This window comes from Anastrepha obliqua, chromosome 5 (assembly GCF_027943255.1).
Source record: "Anastrepha obliqua isolate idAnaObli1 chromosome 5, idAnaObli1_1.0, whole genome shotgun sequence".
Classification (NCBI taxonomy): domain Eukaryota; kingdom Metazoa; phylum Arthropoda; class Insecta; order Diptera; family Tephritidae; genus Anastrepha; species Anastrepha obliqua.
The window spans coordinates 95,798,491-95,815,000 of NC_072896.1; the positions used below are offsets into that span (position 1 = coordinate 95,798,491).

At 35.4% G+C, this 16,510-nt stretch overlaps 1 protein-coding gene and 1 long non-coding RNA gene across 3 annotated transcripts in view; one reads left to right on the top strand and one right to left on the bottom strand.

Moving 5' to 3' along the window:
• Window positions 1–16,510, top strand: part of LOC129247325 (uncharacterized) — a 242,798-nt gene that overhangs the window by 37,517 nt on the left and 188,771 nt on the right. Inside the window, exon 2 of one of the 2 annotated variants that reach the window (XM_054886411.1) lies at window positions 330–387. The gene's annotated coding sequence lies outside the window, so the exon portion shown is untranslated. Of the gene's footprint in view, window positions 1–329; window positions 388–589; window positions 634–16,510 lie in introns of those variants that run through there. The other variant, XM_054886413.1, reaches the window with a different exon arrangement.
• LOC129247326 (uncharacterized) overlaps window positions 1–16,510 on the bottom strand; it is a 79,660-nt gene that overhangs the window by 513 nt on the left and 62,637 nt on the right. The gene's annotated exons all lie outside the window — the stretch shown is intronic.

Genomic DNA, 16,510 nt, shown 5'->3' on the forward strand with positions numbered 1-16,510 from the left:
ATAAAGAGTAAAAAATAAAAAATGAAATAAATTAAAAATTATACTTGTACAATTAAATACGCATCAAACCATTAAAATAAAAAAAATCAACAATAGACAAAAATGTCAAACAACAACAAAAACAAAGCTTTGGGCGATCTTTACAAATTGCAAAATTAAAATAAAGTCGTATCTGATAAAAATATTGAAATTCATATATTACTTTCAGTTGAGCTAAAATTTGCAATTCATGCAAACAAAAAAAAAATATTCGTATATTTTTAATTGTTTTGTTGTTGTTATTATTTCTAAATCTAAAATTATTACATTTCTTTTCTATTTTTTTTCAGATTAAATTTTTACTCCAGCGTCTCATAATCGTTACATAACGCTCAAATCACTCAATTGGTAAGTTACTGCCTTTAACAGCAGCAATTAACAGATTACCGATTACAGAACTCTCAGTGGAATGTTTTTAACAGTAACATGTAGCCGGTTATGTTAGATTACATGCACAGTAACATCGGAGATTCTCTGGTAACATGGAGCAGGTTATGTTAGATTACACAGTAACATAAGTGATTCTCTGGAAACATGCTGCAGATTATGTTAGATTACAGAACCATCAGTAAAACAGAAATGGCAGCATATGAGGTATTTTTATACCTAAGTGCGTAAAATACTATAGAAATAATTATATGCATATAAGTTGATAGAATAAGGAAATATGGCTCTACTCAATAACAAATGTACCATTTTAATGCAAAAGCTATTTTTTCCAAGCATTCCAAGCATTCATATAAATAAATGCCCAAGAAGTGGGAAGCAAATCCAATAAAACAAATCTCTCACTTACTTGATTGATATTGAACTGCAGAATTTTGCGTTATGTTTATCAACAACACATTTTATTAACTAAAAAATTAGAAATAAAGAATAAATTTTTCGAATTTAATGCGATTCATTCTGCAACCTCTTCATTGGTTTGATCCCCTACCACTCTACAGTGGTTCGGTCTTGCTAATAAATTTTGAGTTCTTTGCCAATAGTCATACCCATTCAGTCTTTGATGCTTGTTTATGATGTTGCTATATTTGTGGTTCTGTTGATTGTTCCGAAGCTCTTGAACAGATTGTCTTCAATGTGCCTTACAAAACTTTACAAAATTACTATCTATTCGACGTCAAAACAGTCAAATCAAGGTACTATAACTTTACCCCTATTACAAGGGCTCTTACTGACTTAAATAGTATCTACAGAGTACTCGACCTAGATTTTGCTATGCCAAGATTTCTTTTCCATTTTTGAATTGCGTCCGACTATCCCTCTTTTCTTCTTATATGTAAGATTTGCCTTTAATTAAAAATATTATATGTATTTGGTCTATAAGTTTCTTGTAATCACAGACTTAAATAAATAAGATGAAAATTAAATTCATTGATCGCCTTTAACGCGAACTATTACTCTGAATCGATTGACAGTTGAGTTGCTGCGTCAATCTGAACCTGCTCAATCTACCTGCATTTACTGAGAAAAACTTTCGCGTGCATATCAACATTCAGGCCTCTCCACATTCTGTTAGTGTTGAGCTCGGCTTGCTGTATATCCAGTAAGTGAATTAGTTTTAATCTACTTAACGTAGAGGCCACTGTGCTATCGAAAGGAACTATTGTCTCCTAACTATAATAGATTAGTGCATACTTTGAGTGACAGTGCAAAACTGCATTGAAACCTCCACCCTCCCCTTGCCTCACCTTCCAAATGCAAACAAACGCTTTAATCTTGGTGCATCTAAACTCTCGCTAATGCTGGTGCTTGACTTTTTATGATTATTTGTATATTTAAATATTCCTATGCTCTCTGTTCATTCAACTCATCATTTTATATGCTTATGAATGGCTCTTTTGCGAGTTTTTACTAATTTGTTGTAATAAATCAAACTTTTTATGATTTCGGTGCATTTGAAGATTTTTGAAGTTAATTAATAATTTTCATTATAGATCTGGTTCGATTGAAAGGTGGTCTTACGCTCCGTACACTGCCACACTTGTTATAGAAAACTATTTCCTCCTAAACAGATACAGCCAATTTCTGTAGGTGCTTGAATAAAATATGTTGAATTGACGCTAATTACTACTACCCCTCCTTCAATCACTGCTCATTCAGCGTAAATAATGTTAACTTCCAGAGCTAGTGAACATATTTATGCTAACACTAACAGTGTCTGTTCATAGTCTACTCATATGCGTGTGTTGTGTGGCTCTAAAACATATTCATGTTAAAACTAACATTTTCTGTTCACAGTCTACTCATATGCGTGTATTATATACATAGCTCTAAAGTATATTTAAAGCAATTTGTATTTCTTATATGTTTTTGTTTAAAAATAATACATTATATCAGATGTATAAAAATAATTATTTCAACCTTCTAGCTAGACTTATTTGGAATTTAAACACTATTCTTTAATGCTAAGTATGAAAAATAGTAATAATAGTTTTGATTAGTTAACTACAAACAACATCGCTTTGATGGCAACATAAAGCCGAACAAACTAATCTCCAAAGCACAATCAACAAATGAGAAAAAAGTATCTCACTAATTAATCTGCAACGCAGTTGTGATTCATACATGCATGTGCGCGTATTGGCAAACTTATATGAGAGTTTTTTATATGTACAGATGTATATTATTGCTTTTTAAGATATATTAGAAATATAGTAGAAAAAAAAGCTTATAAAATTAGGGTTAATGACTTAATGCCCGTATTGCGCATAATGCGCATAAAAACATTTGAACAATTTTTTGCTCATCTTAAAAAACGTATTTATTAAGAAACTCGTTAGAAGAAAAATCGTGAAATTAGCAGGAAGCATAAAATGCCACTGGCATGTAGAGAGAATAAAAAGCGCTGTCAAAATGAGAAAGAAATTCGCAGAAACCCAAGGTTTGTGCATACATACATACATACACACATGTAAATATGTGTTTGTGTAATTGTGTTTTGCCTGTATGAACTTTGAAGTATTTATACGCATGTGTTTGTTCGTACTTAGTTGTAAAGATGCGAACACAAGCCACTCCAAATTGGTAAGAAATTGCGCGCTGTTTCTTTGTAACCGGTTTGGGGCAACCGAAAATGGTTGAAAAGACTTTTTCAAGTGCTTTGTAGATTCTAACAGAAAAGGTATGACTAAACAATGGACTTGACGTATTTGGATCGGAATGAGAGCCAACCAAAGTAAACAAGCAAAGAAGTGGCTTAAGATAGGAAGACACCGAAATTTAAAAGTACATACATACATATATACGTATATGTACATGTATACATTTATTTATACATATATCCGACGCATGTTTTACATATAATTTGAAAAACAGTTACTGAAATATCGTATTTTTAGAATTTTTGAAAATTACTGTTAGATATACGGAAGGTAAATGTGATTCTGAAACGCTTTTCAGCACCTACGGAAAAATAGTATTTTTTGAAATTTTTGAAAATAACCTGTAAATAAATGCAAGGTAGGCGTGGTTACTATGCAATCCAAGATGTGTTAAAGAATGCAGAGGTCGCTCTCGCTAATCCAAAAACACAACACCACACCTTGTTAAGCCCCCAGTTAGTCTGGAGTGGAGGGAAATGAAAGAGCGGATGTTTGTGCAAGGAAAGGCTCTAAGCTGGACCTCCAGCGAGTGGCAGAGGGCATAAGCGTTTCTCTAAACGAACTTTACACTGCGATTTACTTGAGCATAGTGGCTGAAACCAATAGTCACTGACTACTAACTGTAAGGTCTCCAAAGCGCTCTGACCAAAACTGAATCTTGAAAGGACAAACTGTCTGCTTGGATTCAACAGCTCAACTACCAGCGTCTTCACAGGTGTTATTACGGATCACTGCACTATTGACACCCCAGGCAGTAGAATAGCTGTACCTCACAATACCTTCTGCAGGAATTGTGGTGGCGGTGGAGGTGTGGTCTGAGTGACAAAGGCCAGACCAAATTAGCACAAAAGTTGCCATTTTGAACACCCCACTTGTAGAACCACTAGTTTTTATTAGATGAATCATCTTGATTTGACTATGAATCTGCCTATGAAGTCTATTTTCTTTTCTATAATTTTTTTTCAAGAGATGCAGGAGTTATGGAGAAGAAGAAGAAATTGAGTTGGTACAACACCTGCTCTGAATGTCCTGCACTTCAAAGATGCCATGCCAAATGTCTTGGCGATTATTTCTGAACTCACCTGGAAAATTTGCGGAATGTCTCAATGGAGGGTCTACTAGGTAGGTACGTAGGTCTGGTGGCTGCCAATATGTCACACTTAGACCTGCCGTAGGTCAATTAGGGTCTAGTTAACCCTTTCGCTACATCTTTTTATTGCGCCATCCAAAAAATCAAAATTTTTGTCTGAGTATTTATTTTAGGACCAATAACAATACAAATAAATTTTTTTTTGGGTTATTTTTGCTTTTTTAATGTTGCCATATGGCAACAAATGTTTTGTATTGGTTTCAATCGCAAATAAACTTCTTCTGCAATCTAATGAAAGTTAACACCTTACGAGAAATTTGTTGCCATATGGCAACAAGCTTAGTTTTAAAAATTAGCACAGCTTTTAAAGCTGCGAGCGAAAAAATATTTATATGCCAAATGACAGATTGAACATTTTTCTATGCCTAAAAATCTAAAAATGCAAAATACAAATTTCAGAGTGAAGTGCTATATGCCAGAAGGCTTTTTTTAAAAATGTTGTATTACCGATATATAATGGGCGGTTATTATTTATTTTATCTCTGTTTAACCATTCAACTTCAATTTTTGAAAATATGTAACAAAAAAGTTGATATTTTTTACAAGAGAGTGTTGACGGCCTTTTAAAGTTTACTGTTGCCATATGGCAACAATATCGCGAAAGGGTTAACTTCTTAAAAACAGTTAAGGGGCTTAAGCAACTTAGTTTGGGGGAAGGAAATCAAATGCAGTTAACACAAAGGGCCTTAAACCACCGAGTGTCTTGTCTTGGACAAGCAACCTGGCTAACCTAAACTTATCTACAATGCAATTTTTCCAATTTTCAATACCAACCTACTTTAGAAAAGTGTGATGGGTATACCAAGTTTCAATTAGATAGCTAAATTTAAAAATTTACTCGACTTATGCAGCTGTACGAGCAGACAGACTTGGTTAAATCGATTTCTTTGGTCATTCTGAACATTTTGATATTCATAAACCTCTAAGCATCGCCATTCCATTTCATCGCAATTTGTTACTAATAACCGTTATGCGAGCGAAGTTTTAATACTCTAATGAAGAGAGAACTAACGCACTAGAGACCTACTCATTTTACACCTCTCCCCCTTTGAGGCCACCCTGTCGAAACAACCGTCTGATGGCTTCACTGCTTCACTAAGCATACAACAACATAACTCTCTAGTATGTGTATCCTAGTGCGCTTTGGTATAAAAAGAACTTCTATGTCATAAGATTTAAAATCTGAAAATGTAATAAAATAAAGTACAAACAACTTAGCATCAGCAAAGTAAGTGCGTGGAAACGCATTTCTTCCGCAAACGAGAAAATATTGATTGCTGCTTTATCTTGGAATGCTGAATCGTGTCGAGATGTTAACTATGCGATACTTGCATACTCGTACATATCTTTTATATTTCTTATTTACCAACTACATCTTCAAGATGCCAAATGACTCTATCAACATACTAGTTGTGTAGTGTATGGCCTGCTGATGGGTTGTGCTTCACGCCAATATTGGGTTGCCATTCGTAGATGAGCTCATAAATTTCGATTTGTCTGAGAGTAGTTACACTCTTTCTATTTATCTATTTTTTGTAATTTTTTCCTCTATTGACCTTTTTCTTCTCTTAACTATAAATTTGTTAAAATTTTTTCTCTGCACACAAATGTTCCTAACTGTGATTTCAAATGATTGGCAATTGATTTGTGTGTGTGTGTGTGTGTGTGTGGTTGTTGTTGTTGTTGCCAATCATTCATGTTCTATGTGTGTCTAAGAGAAACTCATCTAAAACATTATTAGCAAACCTTACGCCAGTTCATTAAATTGCTTTCTGTTTTTGTCCCTTCCTTTGCTGCTTCGCTTTTTTACTGCCTTCGTTACTGCAATACATTTTGATTATTTGCTACAATTTTACTTGATTTGCCACAAGTCATCAACAAAAAAAAAAACATAGTGGAATAACATTCAGGGGGATGAATTGGCACAATTGTAAACTTCATGCCAATATCTTTTGATTAGAAGTTACGGGATGCGGATATTTCGGTGTTTTTTAGCATCGGAAGCTCCGGGATTAGTTGATATGAATACCTGGGCTGATTTTTTAGTTTTTTCTAAGGCTCTTTCATAAAGGCAATAGACCAACAATAATGTTTTGTACGTTTGATTATCATAGCAAAGCATTGACAAAGTGGAAAACAAAGAATGAATTCGCCTTATTTCATTCTGTGCTGACAGCTACATGGACACGGCGAAAGAAGAAACAAATCAGCTGATTTATCGGTACCAGCTTTAATAGATTCGCCTTGGGGTTTTCGAAGCTAAAGAGCGGGAATTATTTTGAATAAAGTCACATTAAAAGAAAGTTGACATTAACACGAATTGCAGAAATTCACTTTTTTGGACTTGCACTATAGGCAAAAAATATAAATAACGGTTATTTGTACTATAAATGGTTTGCTATTCTTATGAGCAAACTTTAAATCTGATAAAATAGAAGTCCCTTGTTTCTAGCCTTGTATTAGTCCACTTAGCTGAAAGAGAAAATTTAAGAATTATGAGGAAATTTGTTCCCAAACTAACCTGACCGATCTTCCTAAACCTCAACCTAAGTAACTACACTCCAACAAATTGCATTATTTAGCGAGCTTTACTGCTTCATGAATAGTTACGTTAGGTTAGGTTAGGGTTAGGTTAAATGGCTGCCCTTGCGAGGGGCCCATTTGAAAAAAAATTGAAATTTGTTCGTTGTGATACTATACAGGAGGGGAGGGGAGGAAAGTAGAAGGTAAATTTCCAGACAGGTGGATTAGAGTATGACAACTAGCAGTGGCTATTTATGTTCGTATTAGCCGCTTTAGGCTACTGATGAATTTCACCAGATGTTTGATATTGAAACCCACAAGATCCGCAGGAGTAGCGAAAAACTGAGTACCCAGATGTCCAAACCTTTGCCAGACGAAAGCTGGTCAGCTGAGAAGAAGGTGCTGAGATCGTCCACCTCGTCGACTTGATAAAGATAAAGATACTTGCCTTAGACGTGAATAGTTAGTAGGCATTGTTTTGAAATAAATAAGTAATATTGAATACCTATTTATCATAAATTTTTCTCAAACATGCTTTTATTTCATAAAATGGAGTTAAAATGCTTCTTGTTTGGCAAAAAAAATGAATAATAATAACCATTGAATTTTTACTGAGAAAATTGTGTATAAAGATAAATCCCGAAATTCGGGACTTATCTATCTAAGGCATTGAGTGTTTCATATTTTACAAAAACAACGAAACTACAGATATAACTAAGAATTTTCCCAACCCCTCCAACTTCAATAAAGAGGCTTCACTGTACAAAATTTCCGAATTTTGTGGAAGATTGTTTTTTTTTTAGTTCACTTTGTCTCTTAGCGCTTATAAAATAAACGACATAGAAAAATGTAAATGTCACTAGAAATTTTTGATTATTTCAAACTTTCTTTCAAGTTTTTATTATTTCTCATTCTCTGGCAAAAGTATTTTCTTCAGTTGGAAAACATTCATTCCTTTTTCTTTTTTTATTTCTTTTATTTTTACTTTTTTTGTTAGTTGTTAAAGTTAAAAATGCTTCTACTTTAAATGGCAGGTCCAATTTTTCAAATCCGCATTCTTCTTTCTCTTGAATGGCGCCATAACCACTTCCGCAATTTTGGCCGAGTTTAACAAGCGCGCCAGCCGTTTCTTTCTCGTGCTAACCCGCGCTAGTTGGTCATACCAAGTGAAGCCAAGTCCTTCTCCACCTTATCTGTCCAACGCAGAGGAGGCGTTCAAATCGAAACTAAATTTCACTCTCCGATTTCTTAATGGTGGATTAAAAACATTTTTTCAACAAAACCAACTTTCGAGAATCCATCCCAAGGCGGAACTTACGTTCGAGCTCATGTGTTAAGTGGCATTTCATCTATCCTCTGTTAGTGAATTTCATTACATTGAGTTGTATATCTCATTAGAATGTGGGACTTAAATATTTATTGAGTGCTGCATGCCATTATTTCCAAAGCTGATGTCTGTATTGCATGAGAGCACTTCACGTTCAAGACATGAAAATTGGCCTCTGTATCCTCTCAAGTAGCTCTTTGATTTGGTCAGTCTATAATGGAATTCTACTATTCCAAAGTTTAATTTTTTACCAAGCGTCGCAGTGGTAGATGAGTTGATAAACAGAGCCTTTATAACATATTTTCATTTCTGCTTTGGACTGTTCTACGAAAATTCAAACCTGCGAAAATTCCATGTGGTTCTCTTTCTATTCATCAATGCTCTGTTGGAGTCCGTTAACAGCAAAATGAGAGTAGATATGTTCTTTCTTTTCATAAAGCTTAAGCTTCGTAAGTATTTTCGATGCTATTTTGACGAAGTTAGCATAGATTTCCTGCAAACGGCATTTTCCAATAGTTCGTTATTTGCGGATCAGCCGAAATGGCGTCGTACGTCAATCATATTGGGTACTTGTCAACTAGACAGCTTCAGTAAACTCGTACAAATAGTCAAGTAAAGGTGAAACGAAAATATTTCCATCACTTTTAAATGTTTTTCTATTTAGTAAAAAAGTTAAAAAAAAATTAAAAAATGGATGATAAATTTTGCGCCACCTCTTACATGCACCAAAAATATTTTGAACATTTTTATAAGCCTTGCTTTTAAATTTTACATAATACACATGGACTCATTAACAATTTATTTGTGTCTTATTTTATTTTATTAATACGTTTCACGAAAATAAAGTTTAGCTGTCTACAAATTTAAGAAAATTAAAGAAAAATTCAACATATCTTTAGAATATATGCGAGTATGCATGGTTATACTCGTAGTTCAATTAATTTGGGTACAATAAAGTGAAAGTTTAAAGTCGTGCTGATTTTTGAGAATTATTATCTTCTGGCAGTCGAAACATGGTTTCCCTCCTTCGCGTAGGCAAAGTATAAGTATAAGTATATAGTTACTCGTTGGCCCACTAAGTTACTCTTTTAAATGGCTTGGAATCGAAGTGCCTGACCTGCATACATCACCTACAGATCGGTAACCAATTGGCGCGGCCGAGCTTTCACTAAAGTTAAGAAAATTTCTCCACCTCTCTTTCTGATAGATCAGCACCTTGTATCCCTACTCATTGAGACATAAGGCTCGAAGGCGCTGAGTTCCATTAAAAAAGCAATTTTATTTAAGCTACTCAATGCTCGCTGGGCAATTTCAGTAAATTTTTATGTTTCACCTCTTATCTGCTGCTTACATTTTACATACCCATAAAACCATCGTACACTGGCCCAATGAAGAGAGTCAAATATTTGGGCCACACAAAAGATAACAAAGTTTACTTAAGATAGCTTGCATACCTATCCAAGTCTCCCGTGCTGTTACCGTTATTGTCGGCGCCGTTGCCGTTGCTTGCGGAACATGTGTATGTATGTAAGCATGCGCAGAGGCCATTGCAAAACTTGTGGACGCTATAAAGACACGACCAAACGCACACTTTTTTACTCACTTATATTTAAAAACAAAGACAGTTATGAGTTTACTGAAGGAAAAATCGAAGTACTGTACAAGTGGAATGAAAATCGAAAATTACTGATAAAGTTGATTGCATTGAAAGGTTGATTACTTGTGTGTGGCGCGTTGGTTGGGCTTTGATATGGATTGATTATTTACTGACGATTGAGGGGCGAGTGGTAGTGAAGTTGGCATTTTTGAAATATTTTTCAAATTACGGCATCGAGCATCTAGGATTGTGGAAATAAATTGCGGGTTTTCTTATAGAATTTTATTTTTTTCATAAGCAAACCTTTTTAAGATGGAAAATCAATTGATTGTAACGAACACAGGATTTGTTACATTTTTTTTGTTACATTTGATGCTAATTATACGTGCATTATGCATATTGTTTGCGATAAGAATTATATATACCTGCGTTCAAAATAATAGCAGCGCGATGAATTACAAAGTTTTAACAATTTACAATTATTTCTTTTCAAGTTATTTTTTTAATTTTTTGTTATAAAATTATAGTATATTCTCCCTCAAAAACCATATAATTAAAGGCGCAACAATTTGCTCAAAGTTCATAAAAAATTAACAAGTTTTAAAAAATTTTCATCAACATTTTCAACTTTTTATTTAGAATTTTTAGAAATTTCAAGGCATGCAGTTTTATAGCTCAGTATTGTGCGTTAATTTTTAATAATTTTTTTTCATACAATGTTGACAATTTTCTTCTATATAAAGTTCATGTTCAAAAGTCTTTTATATAAAAGAAAATGGTCAACATTTCAACGAGTCACTTGAAATTTGCAAAATTTGTACAAAGTTTACCAAAAATTTAACAAATTAAAAAAAAAATTTTTTCAAAATTTTCAACTTTTTATTTAGAATTTTCAGAAAACGGCATGGCTTAAGCAGTTTTATAGCCCTTAAATTTTAGTACAATACAGTGCAAACTCGAAATGGCGCAAAAACCGCATTGATTATTAAAAAAAAATTTTTTCTACAATGTTGACAAATTTCTTCCATATAAAGTTCATGCTCGGAAGTATTTCATATGGACCAACGAAAATTCTGAGTCACATGACATTTGCATTTTGTTATATTAAGAAACTAAATTAATGCCTATTAAGCTGCACACCCAGAATTTTTCTAAAGATGCTAAATAAAATATTGGAAATTTTGATGCATTTTTTTTGTGAAATTTGCTATAGAGTATACTATACTTTTATAAAAAACTTAAAAAAAAGTAGAAAAAAAAATTATATTCAAAAAGTAACTGCAACTTAGCAATTCATTGCGCTTCCATTATTGTAAACTCAGGTGTATATTTATACAAATATTGACACAGCATGAATGAAAGCTCGGCGCGACGCTAATCGCTTTGTATAGCGATTCTACAAGCTATAGTGAGGAAGAAGAGGTAGGTTTCACCCTTCAGATGCCTCTTGAGACATGCGTTACGCTGACTTACAATTAACTTCTAAATACTGTGGCTGATCAAACTCCTAACTATCTGAAATTGGATCTGATATACTCAACATATGCCCAGCTAATGAAGAAACCATATCTGATCTCCACCCCCTCCTTATTTGGTTACTAAATCAACTCATCTGACGCCTTATTTTAGTAGGCCGCTGACATCGTTGAAAGAGCTCGTGTGTTCCAGCCGTCACTTAATTTTGACTCAGTTCGGTCTAATCGGCAAAACTACACAAACAGAGTTTAGATAAGCAAGGTAGAGTCCATTCTCACTCTACAGACATGGAGGGAACTATTTTTAGCAGGTAACTTCTAACCTAATCATCTGAAATAGATATGAGCTATTATAGTTAATCGAAACTGAAGCTATAGAAAGACAGTCAGGAATTAAGGTTCAGGTCATCAGGGAGGACCAGTTTGTTGAGGCGGCATCCGTTTGATCGCCTGTTACTAGTTAAAGATCATAGTAAATTGCTTAACAGCAATTCCTGTAGGGGTGCTACCACAGGAATCAATCCTTGTAAGCACTTTATAGAGGCTAAGCCACCTCGCTGAGATCCCGGACTAGACTCCACTGCAACAACTGGATCGGATATTGAAGCAGTTTAAATAAACTCTTACTTCTCCAGAATTGACCCTGATATACTGACTTTAAATCCACTCACCTAACACGCCTCTCCCTGTGGACCCAACCCAACATGATTCCTAGGCCTACCGATAGATGAGACAGGCGATAACGATCGGTGACTACACCGCACTGGCAGGGCTTGAATGCTCGGCTAAAGCAACAAGAACAACAACAAAGATAGTCAGGCGACAATTAGAGCTCTGTACTCTGTCATTTTCAATTCTAAATTTGTGCTGAACTTTCACCGATCTATGCAGGAGATGCCTAAGCAGAAAATATATCATCTCACCTGCGTCTGGGGTTAAAGGGATATTGAGGAAAACTGCATGGCAGATAGGCTGTGGCAATCCGTATGCTATTTGAAAACTGCTACTTAAAAGGTTTCTAGAGGGAAAGGTGGAAATAAGGCGCAGCTACTAGTATTTCAAGCTACACGGGTTCGAGTAGGAACCTGAAATGAACACGAGTTATATACACTCTGTTCTTTTCTACTAACATTGGAATCTTGACTGGACTGTCTCTGTTGCTGTCTCACATCGTCCAGAAACAAGTTTTGGCATGTCGATACGCCATTTTAGCCACTTTAAATCAGGCGGTTGATATTAATTGAAGAGACTAAAGAGGGAATCTAAACCGTTCAAGCGGGAATATTTTAGTATCACATGCCACTAGGTTTCGATAGATTCAGTCATCGCTCTTGAATGATACCTAGAAGCTTAGTGTCTGCCAGATCAATAGGCGTGCACTTAACACAAAATGGTTTAACGAGGTCTAGCAGATAAACTGCGACTGTGGTATCAGAATGGATCGGCAAAGGTTTAAAAGAGTTGGTATTTAATATATTTATTTATTTTAAGTATTTATGTATGCAAATTTAACACCAAACATATATAAAACATAAATTTTAATTATTTTTACTTATTTTGTAGCTTTGGGAAATATTTAAATCTTTTTTAGATGTTTTCTAAATCTTTTGACTTGTTTTTATATTCCCTGTATTTATTCAAACAAAATTTTTACCGGTTACACCAAAAGATTTAAAGCTGCCGAATACAAATAGAAAAAGAATATTTTGTTTTTATAAAAAAAACCATCTCCGAGTACGTTTATGAAAGCAAAAAGCTCTTTACTATTTTTCGAAGGCGACATAAAACTGCAACACCCTGTATTTGTAAAAAGAATTAAGAGGCAAAGAACAATTTGCTGAAATCACCCAATCTAAAAAATCAGCCTAGATATGTCAAGGGCTATCTCTCTATGAGCTGCTTCACATTTGTCTACTTAGCTGTCCACGCATGCCAAATAATGCTTTAATCCAATGATATAAAACCGCAATACAGACACATATACATACTTATATATACAACTTCTTATAAGCCTCAAAACCGCTTGCTGCGTATGGAAAAAATGTCACCCAGAAACATTGCGACAGGTTATAGAAGTGGAAGGCAAGGCGGCGGTATAAGTCGAGCCAGCTGGTAGCGGAGAAGACGCCACAAAAGCGCTTAATCCAATTTCACTTTCACTTCAATATCGTTGTTAATATAATATCACTAATGCAGTTGTTGTTTTTTGTCGTTGCATACTAACGCATACGAAATAATACTTATTGAAGCGCACCGGGAATGACCGCTGACGACGGTCGACTTCAAAGCCGCCAGCCACTGAGCTTGAATACAATGCTATATAATGCTGGCGAATTGGGTCAGTAAGTGGGGCAGGCCAAAAAAATTTACAAACAAACATACATGCATTTGTATGTACATATGTACGTTCAATAGCATATCGATAAAACATGCGACAGACAAAAGCCTCCAAATGGCAGCGCATACGTAGAACGGCACGTAAGCAGCTTAAAAAACAAATGCAAAAAGAACTAGTTCATAGAGGCAGGCAGACAGTCGACGTCATATATATGTAGCTACATATCTATGTATGCGTATGTTGACATAAAATCATATGTATACCCACATATTTTGTGGGTAAAGTGTCTGACACAGTGTGACAAGTGGTTTTCATGGGGCTTGCGATGACTGACGGAGCGGAAATGCGCCAAAAAGGGGTGTACATAAAAGTAAGTTAATACCGACAATTACAAAATAGTTCAATTAGACATACTACTATATACTTATACATATCTAATTGTACTATAAAAATGTTTGTATTTAATCTCATAGATAGTTTAGAAAAATGTAAGCACATACAACAAGTGCGAGGGTTAAATCACTCACAAAACAAAAAAAAAAAAAACAAAAAAAAAACGCGGAAGCAATTTGAATGAAATTTAAACTTCACACGGTAGTACGAGGGCTACCATTTATATTGTGCGCCTAGGTAAGGTTACGTAGTGCTGGCTGATCTGTAAAAAGATCTCTCTTAGACCTCCAGGGTACAATGTGTTGCCAGTGCCTTGTATTTGGAGTCGAAGATATTATTTTAAGAAATTCTTAATGCACCTTTTCACGAGTTTCAAAAAGCCACTCAGCCTTTTGTCAGCACTATCCTTCAAGGAGGAAAAATATGCTGGCGCTAGGCAAATGTGTCAAGTCCTACCAAGAGCAAAACAATGGCAAAGTAGGTGTTCCAAATTATCCCTAGCATTCGCTTCGTTGCATGGGTTACACGCATCGCTCTGGACTATTAACATTTTGCCTGCGTGATGTGGGGTGAGACAGTGTCCCGTCAGTACTCCAACTAATATTTTGCAGTCTTTCGTAGAGAGTGATAAAATAAAGTTTGTAGTTTTCGTATTCCAAGTCCTTAGTTATTTGTTATTCGTAGTCCAAGTCTTTTAGCAGTTTTGTACGAGCTTGAGTGTTCCCATATATCAACATCCTTTCTAAAGCTAGTTCCTCAGTTCCTAGTGGCTAATGAAAGCTCTGCAAGTATACCACTAGGCCCTGTACCCTTTCTAGGTGTCAATTTTGCATTGATTCAACTGTGGATTGACGATTTCATGAGGTCTACCCGTAGAGGGCGTTGGTCTGGGTTGAACTTGTGCAGAGTAGCCAAGTGCTTTGTGAAAGAACCAAACAGGTAAATAGCGGCCTTTCTCCTAAAACTCAGCAGAAAGGACCTGAGATTAATGATGGCTGCCATGGGGGTCGACGGCAGTCCTAGGATGACAACACTGCAGCGCGTTTTCTCTCTAGCGTAGTTTTCCAGAATTAGTGTTAGGATATTTGGTTGCGATATATTGAGTATGGATAAAGTTCATACTCTCTCTCTTCCGGATCTCTTAAGATTAATCAATGAATCTAAGAGATTTGTGAAGAGTGGCCTCAAACTAATTTTTCCGCCTTACCACCCATATTTCATATTTCCTATCTCTCTATTCTTTCTACTGAAACCTATCCGGGTGTAGTACAATGGTCCCCTGTCTGAGTGCTTGGACTTGTCCAACCCCCACCAAAAATCTAATCTTAATCTAATCTAGTCCAAGCAGCTGTAAATGCTTTAATAGGCCCTTGGCTATCAAAGAAATTCTTTGTCCGAGTAATAAGAGGAGCCAATTCAGTTTGCTTTTGTTGGGGCATAGATTTCAGCTTGAAATATACTCCAGTAGTCAAGAAGTCTGAAAGACTTATGGAGAAGTTGTGCAACTAATAAATGAAATGCAAAAACAATTCTAAAATACGCTTAGATGCATTATTCGTCACTTCCTTCGAGAAGTCTTTTGAAGCATATTGGTTAGGTTTTTTCATCACCAATCAATACTTACAGTTTTGTTTTTTGCAGTCCGTACAATGCATCGTCTTTAAAAATTATCGCCCTGACCTTCCTAGTCGGTCTTTTAGGACCTTGATTCTCACGGTAAATTCACTGCCCTCCTACTGCTTTTTGGACTCTACTGTATTGTGTTGGTTCATGTTCATCGTACAACTGGGTATCTTCAAATCCTTCTTTGAAGCTTTCAAGCCCTAAATAATTGCTAATTGTGAGAAAGCGCCGCTGGTTTTGGGGTTAGTTTTACGATGTTCAAATATTTATTCAAAACTGGATTTACTAATACCTTCTCTAATTCTCGTACCTTTATTCGCCGATCTCCAGTATCATAAACAAGGATTTTATCGACCATTTCCGATGCTCCTTGAAGTAGTCTTTTAGGCGGCCAGAGCGTTTGGTGACGGCACTTGTGCTGTTATGATCGCACAGAAATTAAGTAGGTGGGGAATAGTTTCGATTAATGGTAAACACTTTCTAAGCTTGTGTTTGGCTTGTGTTACATTTTCTTCGTTATGAAATATTAGAATTTCACTCCGAAAAATTCCAATCTCTCCAGAACTCCAAACACATTCTTAGAAATGTTAAAATTTTACTTCAAATAGCTCCGAAATGAAAAATCGCTCACATAGAGCTCCAAAATAGACTATTTTTTGAAGAAAAAACTGTGTTACAATAAGGTTTATAGCTCATAAAAGCGTTCTTTAGTATTCTCCTGTCTAACCGGAAACTCTGACGTGCTGTGAATAAAACAGCCGTGGATTCGGACCCAGCGACCCAAAAAACGCACAACATACAAAGTCAGACCCTCAGGCTCAAAAAATGTTTTGTTTACACGTGGCTGCGCAATAAAAATCGAAAAATCTTACAAGTCATAGCTCCGATAGCTTTCGTATACGACGTCTGTATATTAGAAACTTGAGTGTGCATCCTTC